Source organism: Tursiops truncatus, chromosome 5 (genome assembly GCF_011762595.2).
Source record: "Tursiops truncatus isolate mTurTru1 chromosome 5, mTurTru1.mat.Y, whole genome shotgun sequence".
NCBI lineage: Eukaryota > Metazoa > Chordata > Mammalia > Artiodactyla > Delphinidae > Tursiops > Tursiops truncatus.
In genome coordinates, this window is record NC_047038.1 from 4488718 (window position 1) to 4504317 (window position 15600).

The following is a 15600-nucleotide window of genomic DNA, read 5'->3' on the forward strand; positions in this document are numbered from 1 at the left end:
CTAGCTGTTGAGTGTTTCCTAGGTACCAGCCTCAACGATGATGCTTGCTCTCTTCAATTAATATCTCTGACATATTTCTTCATCCATAATCAGCTTTTCAAGATGCTGCAAAAGTAGCCTGGGAGGCAAGTGAAGAAACATTTCCCACTGCCTTTGTCAGAATTGCCTGGATCGCCCTGAAACCTCCCTATGGTTGACTTACTGTTAGCTCAATTTTCAGATGGGGAAACTGAGGCCCAGAAAAGCACAGTGGGGTTCTGAGTCCACACGGCAACCAGAGGCAATTCCATGCCCTGATTAACCAAGTGGGGCTCTGGGGCCAGAGGGAAGCCACAGTGTCCTCAAGTCCTGGTTTCTGGAAGAGAGCAGGACAACAGATAACCCAGGCAGGCGGGAGGTGAGTGTCAAAAGCCCAGCTTCACTAGAAAGTGCAGGCCGGAGGGCAGGCCGTCCTCCACCCGCAGGGGTCTGGGATCAATGCACAGGCCAGGCTCTCTGGATTCAGGCCAGTGCCCCTGTTCCCGCCCACCCAGGTGCCCACACATCCCCAGATTCGTCATTGTGGCCGCTTCGATTGTCACTGGCTGGGTGACCCTGAGCCTGGGCAAGTCACTGGCCTTTCTTTTTCCTTTCGTTTTTTTTTTCCCTTTTTTTTAAAAATTGAGGTGAGATTCATATAACACCAAATTAACTCTTTCAAAGTGTCCATTTCAGTGGCCTTTAGTGCATTCATGTGCAGCTGCCCCCTCTATCCCCTTCCAGAACATTTTCATCACCACCAAGGAAGACTTGAAGTAGTCACTCCCCAACACCCTCCCCTCCAGCCCCTGGCGGCCACCTGTCTGCTTCCTGTGTCTATGGGTTTGCCTCTCCTGGACGTTTCATATAAATGGAATCGTACAATATGTGGTCTTTTATGACTGGTTTCTTTCACTGAGCGTCATGTTCTCAAAGTTCATCCATGTTGCAGCGTGTATGTCAGGGTTTCATTCCTTGAAACAGATAAATAACATTCCACTGTATGAATAGAACACGTATTTTGTTTATCCATCGTTGTCTGCAGACATTAGGGCTGTTTCCACCTTTTGGCTACTGTGAATAGTGCTGCTATGACACTGCCCTTTCTCAGCCTCTGTTCTCCCATCTGGAAGATTCAGATACTAAAAGTACCCCCCCTTCCCTTTCCCCGCTGGGGGCAGGGAGGGGCAGTATAGGGGTAGGGCATTAAGAGGTACAAGCTACTAGGTATGAAATAAGCTACAAGGATATATTGCACAACATGGGGAATATAGCCAATATTTTATAATAACTGTAAATGGAGTATAACATTTAAAAATTGTGAATCACTACATTGTACACCTGAAACTTATAGAATATTGTACAGCAACTATACTTCAATTTTTGAAAAGTTTTTAAAAAAGTACCTACTTTGTGGGGTTCTGGGGAGGATGAAATTACTTATGGATGTAAAGCCATTACCTGGCACGCCACGACACTCCACTACAGCTTCGGTTGGGTGTTCACTAAACAACCTAACATTGATTGAGCGCCTGCTGTGTACTGTTCTCAGCGCTTACCTGTTTTCAGTCATTTATGGAAATGTCTTCCATTCATTCATTCCTCCGGCAACTTTATGAGGTAGGTCTCAGTGATCAATTCCACGTTATAAAAAACTAGGCCCAGGGGAATTCCCTGGCCGTCCAGTGGTTAGGGCTCGGCACTCTCACTGCCGAGGGCCCGGGTTCAATCCCTGGTCGGGGAGCTAAGATCTCACAAGTTGCGCGGTGCGGCCAAAAATAAAATAAAAAATAAAAACAAACTTTAAAAAACAAAACAAAAACTAGGCCCAGAGAGGTTAGCGAATGAGCTGCCTGTGGAGGCAGGATCTGAACCCAGACCACGTGATCCTGATGCCTCTGCTGGTGTACACTCGCGGGGGGCTGACACAGCTATCCTTAGGGACATTGCCTCCCGGCTGGGGACTGTGAAACTTTCCCTTTCCTTTTTTTCTTGGGCTTTCTCTGTTCCACATCTCTGTAAATGCTTGATTTTTTTTTTGTTTTGTTTTAAATTTTATTTATTTATTTTTTGGCTGTGTTGGGTCTTTTGTTGCTGCACGTGGGCTTTCTCTAGTTGCGGCAAGCAGGGGCTACTCTTCGTTGCGGTGCGTGGGCTTCTCATTGCGGTGGCTTCTCTTGTTGCGGAGCACGAGCTCTAGGTGCGTGGGCTTCAGTAGTTGTGGCACGTGGACTCAGTAGTTGTGACTCTCGGGCTCTAGAGCACAGGCTCAGTAGTTGTGGCGCACGGGCTTCGTTGTTCCACGGCATGTGGGATCTTCCCGAACCAGGGCTCGAACCCGTGTCCCCTGCATTGGCAGGTGGATTCTTAACCACTGCGCCACCAGGGAAGTCCCACTTGATTTGTTTTTGCAATGAGAAGATCATAATTTTGTAATCGGAAAGAATCAGGAATGATTTTAGATGCTGACGTGTTATATGTTATGTGAGAAGAGCTGAACCCAAAATTCCAGGTACAGCTTGATCTCAACCGTCTTGAAAAGTGTACAGGAGACACCCGGTGTGGGGTGGGGAGGGCCTGTTTGCCAACATATTAATAAGGTTTGTCTCTGGGGGTCTGGATGGGGTGATCACGTGATTTTTCATATGAGTTTGGCCTCCTTCTAGCTTTTCCAACTTTATTTTGACGACAAACAATTATTGCTTTTGTATTCAGAGAGAAAGTGATTCTGAAAACAAAAGACAGATTTTCTCAGCTGGGACCCATGGGTGTTTCTGCTTTGGGCCCGGCCAGGCAGGTGGGTTTGATCTGCTGGGAACAGTCCAGGGAACACATGGGGAAGCTATCAGACGGGGGTTCCAGCACCGAGGGACATGCCCAGGGACTGCCAGCCTGTCGCTGCCATTTGTCACCTCACCCCCAGCCCAGGGATGCAGAGAGGACACTGCAACCCCAGGGCCTCACGTTCAGTACCTAGAGCAGGGGCACCTCACCCTGGGCTGCCCACTCATCCCGGCCACCTTGCCTTTACTTATGCACTGCTCCCACCTGGCATCCCCTACCCCCTGCATTTTCCAAATCCTCACTCTCCTCAGACACAATCAGCAAGACCCGGTGGAGCATTAAACAGAGCCGTCCACCTCTGAAGGTGTTTGTCCTGGCTGCGGTGGACGAGGTATGGCCACAGCTCTGTCCTTCCTACCTCCTGGGGAGACAGTATTGCCTGTCCTGATCACGCCTGTGTTCCCGGGTTCTGGAACTGGGTCCGGCACACAGGAGGTGCTCAGTGCACGCTGAATGGATGGTATTGTCCTATCCTTATTCTAGAATGGAGACATCTGAGGCCCAGAGAGGTTAAGCAACTTGCCTAAAGCCACACAGGCAGAAGGATGCTTGCCGATGGAGGCTGACTGTCACATTTGACACCAGTACTCCTGGCCCCCACGCCTGTCCTCCCTGCCCTGGGTTCTGATTGCCGGGGGGAGCTGGTCCTCGGTGATGAACAAAGGGCTTTCGTGAAGGAGACGGGCAGCAGCACCACAGGGCCAGAGCTTCAATCCCAGTTCTGCCACATACTAGCAATGTGACCTCGAGCAAGCTTCCTGACGTCTCTGTGCCCCCAGTTTCCGCATCTGTAAAATGGGTACAATGGTGCTACCCACCTTGCATGACTGCCAAGGGGAGCAAGTGAACCATGTGTGGTCCAGAGTATGTCTGATGTCTGCTTATTCAAGGAAATTGAGCTTCTTAAGGGGTCAGCTGAGCTGCTGGGCAGAGCAGGGCACCCTGACCCATCGCAGCAGAGGCTGTTGGATTTTGGGCCGTGTGGTGGCAGCCAGGCCCCCTCCCATCGTGAAGTGGCCGTTGAGCCTCTCAATCTGACTGGACATCTCTGTAGCTCTCTCTCTCTGCGTGACCCACACTTGAGTCTGGAACCTCCATACCCTCACATGCCCTGATTTAAAGTGACCCCCCCCCCAGGAAAAAGAGTGAGTCAAGCCGCCCGACAGGGTTGGGGACCTCTGCTGTAACCACGACGGCCAGAGAGATGGCTAAACCCGAAATGGCCATAACAGCAGGGACAGAGCTGCCAGGATAATTCCACCTGGGGGAGTCCAGAAGCTTCCTGGAGACGGTGTCATTCCGGCAGGGTTGCGACAGCTGGGTCAGAGTTTGACAAGAGAGCTGAGAGGAGAAAGACTTCTCAGCCGTGGACGGGATGGGGTGTGCAACGGCAGGGAGGGCAGAGGACGTTGCATCTGACACCACGGCCACCTCTGCTTTGGCAGGACACCCAGAGCTGGCCTGACCTAACCCCGACAGCAGCTGACAGGAAAACAGGTCAGAGTGGGATGGACCCTGGCGGCTTTGCGCGCGAGCTTGGCTGGGACACGCAGCCCGAGCAGAGGAGGGGGTGTGCTGGGCAGGAGTGTGTGACCGGGCTGCTCCCCCGTCTCCCAGGGGCTGCTACTCCCACCCTGATGTCCAGGCCTCCCAGTGAGTTTGCAGGCAGTCGTGGCCGGCTGGCCTCTGAGGGGAGCCGGAGGGCTGCTCCCCCTTCCTTGCCCAGCGGTCCTGACGCAGCTCCGCCCAGGAACCAGGCCGGCCTCACGTGCTCTGGATCTGCCCCTTCCTGCCAAGGGAATGGGCCAAGAGTGCGGCCCCTCTGAGGCTGTTTCCCTACAGCTCTGCAGTGAGCTTCCAGGGAGATAAAGTTTGAGAAAGTGCCTGTGTTTATTTCTCTTTTTAAATTTTAACTTTTTGCCCACACCATGCGGTGTGCAGGAGCTTAGTTCCCTGACCAGGGATCGAACCGGGGCCCCCTTCAGTGGGAGAGTGGAGTCCTAACCACTGGACCGCCCGGGAAGTCCCAGAGAAAGTGCGTTTAAACACGGGAAGCTCATCTGCAGAGGACCGTTGTTGCTGTTGCTACTATTATTATTACTTTGTTAGGCTTGACCCACGGGAGGCTGTTTCATTCAGTGGGAGAAGTCAGACACATCTGGATTTGAATTCCAGTTCTGCTTCTGGGCAGCTGTGCATCTGGACGGATTACTTCTTTGAACCTCAGGTTCCCCGTCTGCGAACATCTAGCACGAGTGCATCCCTAGGCTCTGGAGTGTGGGGTGGCCGGCCTCCGGGAAAGGCCAAGGTCAGCCCAGGAGGGCAGGACCCGTCTGGGGCGGCTCCAGGTCAGAAGCAGCGTCCTCGCGGTCCAAGGCCAGGCCACTGCCCTGGCCTCCGACGCCACCCCTGCCCCTGCTTCCCCTCCCTCCCCCCACCAGTCTGAAGCGCTAACTCTCATAACCTCTCACCAGTGCATGAACCCTCGCATTTCACCTAGAAAATGCTGTCAGCAGCCCTTATATAAACAGCACAGTTGAGCTGCTGCCATGGGCAGGCCCCATGCTGGGCCCACGAGGCCACAGGCCAGGGGACACAGATGGACAGCCGCAGCCAGCGCCCTCCACCGAAAGGCAGGTGGGAGGGCCGGGGCTTGGGGAGGGGTCAGGCAAGGCTTTCCTGAGGCAGCGGCCTTAGGCTGGGCCTTGGAGGGCCCCATGGCCCCCCCATCACCACTTCTCAAGTCCAGGTTCATTGTGGGTCCCCAGGGCCCAACGCACGCCTCGGGTTTGGGAGGGCCCAGTGCGTGTTCATGGAATAAATGAATGAGTGAGTGAATGAGACAGGGTGGAGAACTTCTCAGTATCTTTATATCCGACTCAGAATTCTTCCCAGGGAGAGAACTCAGCTCTGGGAGGTTACTTAGTCGGGCCTCTTAGGTGGTGATGGAAGCGTCAGGGGACGTTTGGTGACTGAAGGGTGGACAGTCCCCCTTGGCTACCAGGCCTTCCTCTCACTCAAGAGGTGAGTGGGGCTCTCCCCAGTCTCAACGGCCCTCACTGTGCTGTGTGGCCTCAGTCTTCCCACCCATGAGATGGGGTTGTGACCGCAGTGTGCCCGGGGGCGCGCACAGGGCTCTGTGGCTGGGTGAGCAGACACAAGGCTGCGCTCCTGCAGCTTCTCGGTCTGGGCTCTCTGGAGCCCCCAGGCTCCGTGGGCGGGCTTGTGGGGCATCCGGAGCAGACAGCTCCCTTTCATTTGCTCTCCCGGGCACCCCGGTGCCAGCTGTGCTGGCTGCCGGCACCGTCTTTAATTATCGGGTCTGTCCCCTCATCCAGAGTGGCCCAACCGCCTGAATGCAGTCATTGGGGCCCCCTAAAACCTGCGAACAGCCGGATTGTTGCCGCCAGAGAGCCTGGCAGGGCCTGGGTCAGCCCTTCCTTCCAGGGGAGGTGAATGAGAGAGACAGACAGACACAGAGAGGCAGACAGAAGCGGGGAGGGGGGGAAAGGAGAGAGATGGAGGTCTGAAGGCCCACAGACAGGGTGGGAGACAGAGAGAGAGACTACGGGGGCGCCCGGGGGTGGAGGTGGGGTGTAGGCGGGGAAGGGAGGAGGGAGAGGCGGCCCGGAGAGAACAGCCTGGCCACCAAGGGCTGGGCAGCCCCACCAGAGCACACAGAAGCCTAGGCGGCTGCCGGAGGTGAGGAGACCCCCTGCAGCCCACCAGCAGCCCCCTCCTCCCTGTTCCCAGCCCTGTCCCCAGCCGTGGAAAACCCTCACACTCTCTCTCGCTCCCCAGCAAACACACACGTGCTCACCGACCCCCTTCATGCACACGCGGCATTCACACACTCACACACACTCACCATCACTCACAACTGCACGTGTGCCCGTGCTCCACTCAGCCCCGCGTACACGTGTCTGGCATGACCTGGGGCTCCCGTCTGCCGGGGAGGCGAGAACGGACCAGGCAGGCGCATGCCTGGGACTCTGTCCCCTGAGGCTGCTGGTGCCGTGGCCCACAAGTACCCCTGAATCGCCCGGAGGGGTCCTGGGACCTCCTAGAGCTTCAGCAGGTGGACGCTTGCCTGCAGGGGCTGCACAACCCCTGCTTCAGAGCTGATTCTGCCTCCCCCCCACCACCACCCCCGCATTCATTCCGCAACCCAGACAGGCAGCCAGGGCCCCAGCCTTCAGAAAGCCTCTACCCAGGGTTTCTGCGTGGTGGGCCCACTGCCTTGTGCGACCCTGCTGCTCCCTGTTGTTCCCGTGCGACATGCAGCTCCCGGTTTACGCTGGACACCAAAAATCCACTCCCAACAGGATCGTGGACGGAGGATCCGTGGACAGCCTCAGGGGATCTGGGGAGGGGCGGGCAGAAGGGGCCAAAGGAGCAGGGCCCACCATCCACGCTGAAGACGTCCAGACGTAGACGTCCGAGTACACCGCTGCCGTGGTCTGTACCTGGCCACCCCTCTCTGCCCTCTGCCAAGTTCAGGGCGGACCAGAATTGCCGGGTTGACCCCATGCCACCAGCCTGCGACCACTGACAGCTCAGAATATTCTGCCTTGAGTGGACAAGTGAGCTCTCTCACTTCTATTCCGATGAATCATATCTGTGAAAGTGGATCTGTAACAGTTACAAAATCCGTGCAGCAGAACAACTCAAGATGAACGGTCAGTGAAGAGGGTCCCCAGTGCTCTGTGCCTCAAGGATCACAAGATAAATCAAGACCGTCGTTTTGGTACATTCAAAACTGTTTTCCTACATTTACTTTTTTAAACCGTACTTTTAATTTAGGTATAATTCACAAAACATACAATTTGTCATTTTACCGTACTGTACGCAGTTCGGTGGGTTTTGACATATTCACAAGGCTGTGCCGCCACCACCACTGTCTAATTCTAGAACATTCTCATCACCCCCAAAAGAAACCTTGTACCCATGAACAGTCACTCGCCATTCCTCCCTCCCCCAGCCCCTGGCAACCACCAATCTCCTCCCTGTTTCTATCGATTTGCCTATGTTGGACATTTCTGATGAATGGAATCATACAGTATGTGGCCCTGTGTGTCTAGCTTCTTTCACTGAGCACCAGGTGTTTGAGGTTCTGCACACCTTCGTATGTATCAGGATTCTGAGGGGATCATATTCCACTGTATGGCTATCCCACATTTTGTTTACCTATTCATCTGGCCATGACTACTTGGGTTGTTTCAAACAAACTTTTTTTTTTTTTTTTTGCGCGGTACGCGGGCCTCTCACTGCTGTGGCCTCTCCCGTTGTGGAGCACAGGCTCCGGATGCGCAGGCTCAGTGGCCATGGCTCACGGGCCCAGCCGCTCCGTGGCATGTGGGATCTTCCCGGACCGGGGCACGAACCCGTGTCCCCTGCAACGGCAGGCGGACTCCCAACCACTGCGCCACCAGGGAAGCCCCCAAACAAACTTTTAAGATACATTGTTCCAAAATTATTTTGGAAACAGTGTGCAGTTGACAACGCTCCTTTCATTTTCCTCTTCTGAGGTTAAGTCCTTCCTATGTTTAAATGTTTTTTCTTTTAGGAAATAATGGTGACTCTAGAGGAAAGTCTTTATGTATTTATTTATTTTTTGGCCTCGCCGCATGGCAAGGCGGCATGTGGGATCTTAGCTCCCCGGCCAGGGATCGAACCTGTGCCCCCTGCCGTGGAAGTGCGGAGTCTTAACCACTGCACCGTCAGGGAAGCCACTAGATGAAAGTCTTAAACAAAATGTCCTTGGTGGGGAGGAACAGAGTCAGCAGCCCTAAATGGACTCCCAAACCTTTTCTCCTCCCCTGATCTGGAAGCCACGGGGCTGATGAGCCTGCAGATCTTGTTCTGTGGTGGCATCACTGATAGCTGACACAGGGTGCCTTCCCGTTTCATTAGAGCTTCCGTGCCACGGCGTTTTCAGGAATCCGCATCTGGGTGGAGAAGGCCGTTCCCGGCCTGTGGGGAAACAGACATTCTTTGTGCTCATCCTCTCCAGCCTGGAGGCTGATCTGTGCAGGGCAGGGGCTGGGAGGAGGAGAGGCGCTTACAGCCACTGAGTCACCAAGATGTGGGGAGGTCAGGCCTGCGCTTTCACCTGGGTGCCTTGTTCCCTGCCTGAATCTTGCTGACTCAGAATAACAAGAAAGGACAGTTGTCAACTGCATACCGTGCTCCCCGGATAAGCTCAGGTCCCGGGTATCCGGGGTCGGGCTGGAAGGTGATAAGGAAAGTACCTCCATTGGATGTGTTGACAATTACATGTACATAGAGTTGATCATAAAAGCAATACAATAAAGCACATCGACATTTTTTAAATAGGAAAAGAAAGGGAATTCCCTGGCGGTCCAGTGGTTAGGACTGCGCACTTCCACGGCAGGGGGCACAGGTTCGATCCCCGGTCGGGGAACTAAGACCCCACAAGCCGGGTGGCACGTCCAAAAAATAAAAAATAAAATAAAATAGGGAAAGAAAGAAAAAATTCACCTCTAATCTCACCCCAGCAGGAGCACACTTATTTGCATTTTGATGAACTTTTAATTTGCCTAAGAGAAAAACAAGAGTTAAAAAAAAAAAATTAAAAAATTATAATAGCCTGATGTTGTGTAACCATCACCATTATTTATTTCCGCAACTGTTTTCATCATCCCAAACAAAAACTCTGACACACTGAGTAATAACTCCCCACTCCTCCCTGCCCTCCACCCCACATAACCTCTATTCTACTTTCTGCCTCTGTGAATTTGTCTATTCTAGGCATCTCACATTAAGTAGAATCATACAGTATTTGCTCTTTTGTGTCTGGCTTATTTCACTTAGCATGGTGTTTTCAAGGTACATCCATTGCGTAGCATGTGTCAGAACTTCATTCCTTTTTATGGCCGAATACTATTCCATCATATGGATTGACCATGTTTTGTTTATTCATCCGCTGATGGACGCTTTGGCTGCTTCCATCTTTTTGGCTGTTGTGAATAATGCTGAACACTGGTATATAAGTATCTGTTGGATTCCTGCTTTCAGCTCTTTTGGGTACAAACCTAGGAGTGGAATTGCTGGGTCATCTGGTAATTCTGTTTCACTTTCTGGGGAACTGTCAAACTGTTTTCCACAGCAGCTGCATGACTAAAGGCCATTTAAAAAAATTTATCTTTAATATTGTTAAGACATCAATACTACCCAAAGTGATCTACAGAGTCAGTGCAATTCCCACAAAAATCCCAATAACATTTATTATAGAAATAGAAAAATCCATCCTAAAATTCATATAGAATCTCACAGACCCTGAATAGTGAAAACAATCTTGAAAAAGAACAATGTTAGGAGTCTCACACTTCCTGATTTCAAAACTTATTATAAAACTCCAGTTATCAAAACAGGGTGGTAATGGCTTAAAGAAAGACATGTAGACCAATGGAATAGAATAGAGAGCCGAGAAATAAAACCTCGAATACGTGGGCAAATGATTTTCAATAAGAGTGTCAAGAGCATCCAATGGGGAAAGGACAGTCTTTTTAACAAACGGTGCTGGGAAAACTGAATATCCACATACAAACAAAAAAGCCGGACCCTTATTTAACACCATTGCCGGTACAATGCCGGTACAAAGCATCACCGGTACAAAGGTATCACTTTAAAGCTATAGAGAAGATTATTTTTCAAACGGAAGCCTGATTGCAACACGGCACAGCTTGCAAAATGGATCTAAACATAGGCCTAAAAGTATAAAACGCTTAGAAGAGAACATTGGGGAGAAGCTTTATGACATTGGATTTGGCAATGATTTCTTGGATATGACACCAAAAGCACAGACAACAAAAGAAAAAATAGGTACATTGGACTTTATCAAGATTAAAAACTTTTATGCATCAAAGGACACCATCAACAGAGTGAAAAGACAACGCATGGAAGAAAATATTTGCAGATCATACATCTGATAAGAAATTAAAATCCAGACTATATAAAGAACTATTACAACTCAACAACCAAAAGTTCCCGAACAACTTGGTGTAAAAATAGGGCAAGGCCTTGGTCGGTTTGATCTTCAGGTCCCACCTGGCTGTGAGCACCCTGGCTTTTCCAGTCACGGAGGCTTCTCCAAGGAGGCAGCTGGCAAGAAGGAAGCCTGGACTTTTCCAGCAGGCTGAGTGCACCTTGCCGCCCCCCCCACCCCCGGGCAATGGGCTGGAGGCTTTGAAAGAAAAGTGAGAACCCAGAGAGAGCTAGTGGGCTCCTTTGCCTGCCTCTCCTTGACTGGCCTGGTTCCAGCTTCCCCTGGAGGACTCTGCACACCCCCAGCTGCGGGAATGGCTCTGTCACCCTGGCAGGGGAACCAGCCCTTGGATCTGAGCAGGGCTCATCAGAGCCGGCTGGCTGCCTCAGCCTCCCTCCAATATGGGGTGCCAGCTCCCTGGGAAGCCATCTCTTCAACAGCAGGGACACCAGACAGGGGCCCTCGGTCCCCAGGTCGGGGCAAACGAGGAGCTCATTGGAGGTGACAGAGACGTGCGGTCCTTTCTGAGGTCCCTTCTGGTCACTAGCACTTCAGGTTTAAGCCAAGAGGAGGGCTTGTTTCTTGGATTTGATGTCAAGAAAGTAGCAGGTGGTTTGGAGAGGCGCTTGGGACGGTCGATCCTAGGAGTGGCCGGACGGAAGCTGCAGCGGCAGGAAGAGGGGGCGTGTCTAGAAATAACAGCACGGATGCAGGCCGGCGGTGAGCACCGCGCCCTCATCGCTGTTTCTTTTCTCCACCCACAGACTTCTGCAGAGTGCCCCTCTGCAGAGAGGCCTCCCTGGCCACGTGGCTACATTCCCCTCCTCCCTGTGGGTCCTTGGCTAGAATGATAGGTCCGGAGCAGTACTCTGTCCCCCGTTCTTTCCTTAGTGCCTACAGCAGCGCCTGGCGCACAGCAGGTGCACGAGAAATACACACCTGAGGAATGAATGCATCCTGTGAGGGGCGTTTACTTTCAACAGCTTTTTCAGACAGGCTGTATAACTCCTCTGAGAGCACACAGCCAGAAAGAGGCAGGGCTGCGATTAGAACCAGGTCTCTTTCCAGGAGTCAGAACCTGGGAGCCCACTGCCGGGGTGGGTGGTGTCTGCACATGCTTCTCTCTGTGCAACGTGACAGGACATCCTGTCCTGGAGGATGACGGCCTCCTCCTCTCTCCTGCTGAGGGTTTCTTCCTCCAAGCCTGGCTTAAGCGACACCTCTTTTAGGAAGGCTTCCCTGGGTGTCCCCAAGTCCCCTTCCTCCTCTAGACAGTTCTAGAATCTTGTACAAAGTCCTGCCAGGGCGTCCGTCATGGCGAATCACAAGTACAGCAGAAAGACTTGGGGCAGGTCTGCCTGGACTAGAATCTGGACTTGCCAGTAGCTGTGGGACCCTGGGCGTATCATTTCGCCCTCCCCCTGCCCCACCAGCATGGCTCTCTCACCCGGACAGTGGAGACACTAGTACCCTCTCTGCCAGGGCCGCCATAACACAGGACCACAGAGACAGGGCTTAAACAACAGAAACTCATGTGCTCACAGTTTTGGAGGCTGGAAGTCCAAGATCAAGCTGAAGCCTCTCTTCTCCCTGTGTCTCCATATCACCTTCTCTGTGTGTGTGTCTGGGTCCTAATCTCTTCTTATGAGGACACTAGTCCTATTGGCTTAAGGCCCACCCTAGTGACCTCATTTTAACTTGATCACCTCTTTACAGGTCCATCTCCAAACAGAGTCACATTCTGTGGTACAGGGGGTTAGGGCTGCAGCATCTGGATTTGGAGGAAACACAATTCAGCCCTTGGCACGGCCCCTAACCTGACCCTCGAATTCCCTATATAATGCCCCGGACAAGGGGTTTCCCCGCCTTGGCTGGCACACCTCCAGTGATAGGGAGCTCTGCACCTTCCCAGATGGTAAGTGGTGATGGTGACTTCCAGCAGGTGACCGCCATCCTTCTGAGCGCCCTGCGTGGAAGCTAATCCCTCTGGCCCTGGAGAAATGGAGAGGGCCATCTCACAGTCTTGAACAATTCAAAACAGGTTGGTTTCTCCCCAAACAGTGAGAGAGCTTGCTTGTTTTGGAAGACAAATTCGAAGGCAGAGACCTGTTAGTGGAGTTATCTGTGTTTTGTTATCTGCCTTGAGCAGAAGTGCTTTGGAATACCCAAACAGCGTGGGTGCCTTGTTTGCACAGATAAATGTCAAGTCTGCACCCAAAGGAGGTTATAAAAAAGCCACCTTGGGGGCTTCCCTGGTGGCGCAGTGGTTGAGAGTCCGCCTGCCGATGCAGGGGACGCGGGTTCGTGCCCCGGTCCGGGAGGATCCCACACGCCGCGGAGCGGCTGGGCCCGTGAGCCATGGCCGCTGAGCCTGCGCGTCCGGAGCCTGTGCTCCGCAACGGGAGAGGCCACAACAGTGAGAGGCCCGCGTACCGCAAAAAAAAAAAAAAAAAAGCCACCTTGGGAGGAGGGCATGGTTTTAGGGGCGGCCACTGCGAAACTGCAAATTATTTTCTTCCCCACCCAGATGAGTTGGATTGTTCTCGTGTTATCCTAGCCAGATGGCAAAAGGCTGCCACCAGGGACGCTCTGATAGTCTTACGCGATTCAGTTTGGCTTTAAAAATCTATTCTCAGAGCTCAGCAAATGAAGCAATTTTTTTTACCCTGATGTCATTCTATTTTTACTTAAAGTTTTTTCACATTATAAACATAATACATGTTTTTTGCAGATAGTACAACAAAGCATAAAACAAAATTTAATTCCATCTCCCAGGAACAATCGCTGTTAACATTTTGATGCACTTCTTGCATTTCTCTCTCCCACTCTCCCTTTCCCTCCCTCTCATCAAAGAATACAAAACTTAAAAAAAAAAGATTGCATTGTATCTCGTATACCCACTAGATATGACAGATAGAGCAGTGAATGAGACAGACAAGGGCCCACCCTCTTGGAGCTCAATCTAGAGGGAGACAGAAAATGAACATATACATGAACTTTCAGGCTGTCTCCAATTTTTCCTCTGTTGCAAACAATACTGCATTGAGCATTCTTACAGCCAAGGGCCTGAATACACACATGCTGATTGCATAAAGATAACTTTCAAAAGGTGGAATTTAGGAGACAGGATGTTTTCCATTATTCACAAAATAAAAAAAACTGTAACGATCATCTGTATGTGTATTTATATTAGTAGTGTACGGTTATTACCTGATAAATACCTCGTCTGCCTGTACTAGACAGGTTTCTATTATAGATCTGTAGATTCTCTGGATTACAACAGATTTTGCAGCTTTTCTGCCTAGGCTAACCCCTCCCTCCTCTCCTTATGTAGCTTTACATACCTCCAGGGACAGAGAGCTCATTCCTTTCTCTGACAGTTCATTCCATCTTTGCATGGCTCTGTCCTGGGACAAGTCCCCCTGTGTTGAAATGAAATGGGTCCTCCTGGGCGTCCTCCACTGACCCTGGTTTTCTTGAGACCGTGCAGAGCAAATCCAGGCCTCATTCTTGCACCAACCCTGCTGAGCCCAAGGCTAGAGCCACACAGCTCCCACCCCCTGCTGAACGGCAGTATCTCTCTTGGGATTCCACCCAGGGATTATCTCACCTCCCCCAGGGAGTCTTCCCTGACCAGCCCTCCCTTAAGAGCCCCATTCCCAGTCCCCGCGCCTCCAGGGAAGCACCGGCCTCTTTTCCTGCCTGTCTCCTCTCATGGCTTTAGCTCCGTCTGTGCCATCCCCTGGCCCCTCCACTGCCCTGGAAGGGCTTAGAGGTGAAGTGGGGAAGACCAGACGATTAAAGACAGACGTATCAGGCAAGGATTCCTGCCTGTGTGCCCTGATCTCATTAACGCAGTAATTGATCCATTGAATCCTGGCCTCACTGACTCATAGGTTGATTTCTCAATAGGGTGGTTGGTTTATTCATTCGTTCATCTAGTAAATCTTGACTGCGGCCTTTTTTTTTTTTAATTTTAGTGAAGTATAGTTGATGTACAATGTGTGAATTTCTGCTATACAACAAAGTGATTCAGTTATACAAATATATATATTCTTTTTCATATTCTTTTCCAGTATGGTTTATCCCAGGATATTAAACATAGCTCCCTGGGCTCTACAGTAGGACCTTGTTGTTGACCCATTCTCTATACAACAGTTTGCATCTGCTCATCCCAAACTCCCACTCCATCCCTCCCCGAACCCCCTCCCCCTTGGCAACCACAAGACTCTTCCCTACGTCTGGGAGTCTGTTTCTGTTTCGTAGATAGGTTCATCTGTGTCATAGTTTAGATTCGACTGTGGCCTTCTTGAGCCAGGCACTGTGCTGCACTTTGGGGACGCGCATGAACAAGACAGCTCTGTGATCCGCGAAGCTCACCCTCTCGAGGGACAAGAGAGATGCTAAATATATGGGGAAAATCCAACAGGGCCGCGAGACAGACAGCGGTCAATGGCGGCAGATCCCAACCCGAGGAGGAACCGCTTAAGCTCAGGCCTGCAGGCGACCGAGAGGCAGCCCCGCGAAGATCAGAGGAACAGCCCATGCCGAGGCCCAGTGTCCGAGTGGGCTCAGCACGTGCCGGGCTCAGCAGAGGGAAGCCTGCCCTTGAGCGAGCTGACCGGCGGCCCTGCCTGAGGAACACGTGTTTTGCCCTTAACAAATCACCCCCTAATTCCAAGGGGCTGCCAACGGGGGAGGTGCCCTGTCTCCAGCCGCACACAGCGCGC

The 15600-nt window shown here is 51.9% G+C and overlaps 1 long non-coding RNA gene across 1 annotated transcript; it reads right to left on the reverse strand.

The window, feature by feature from the left end:
- Positions 1 to 10717: 10717 nt before the first annotated feature.
- LOC141278736 (uncharacterized) lies at positions 10718 to 14981 on the reverse strand. Its single transcript, XR_012331851.1, has 2 exons — positions 14215 to 14981; positions 10718 to 12862 (listed from the first exon to the last, which is right to left on the reverse strand). It is a non-coding gene; the product is annotated as an uncharacterized lncRNA (long non-coding RNA).
- Positions 14982 to 15600: the final 619 nt, after the last annotated feature.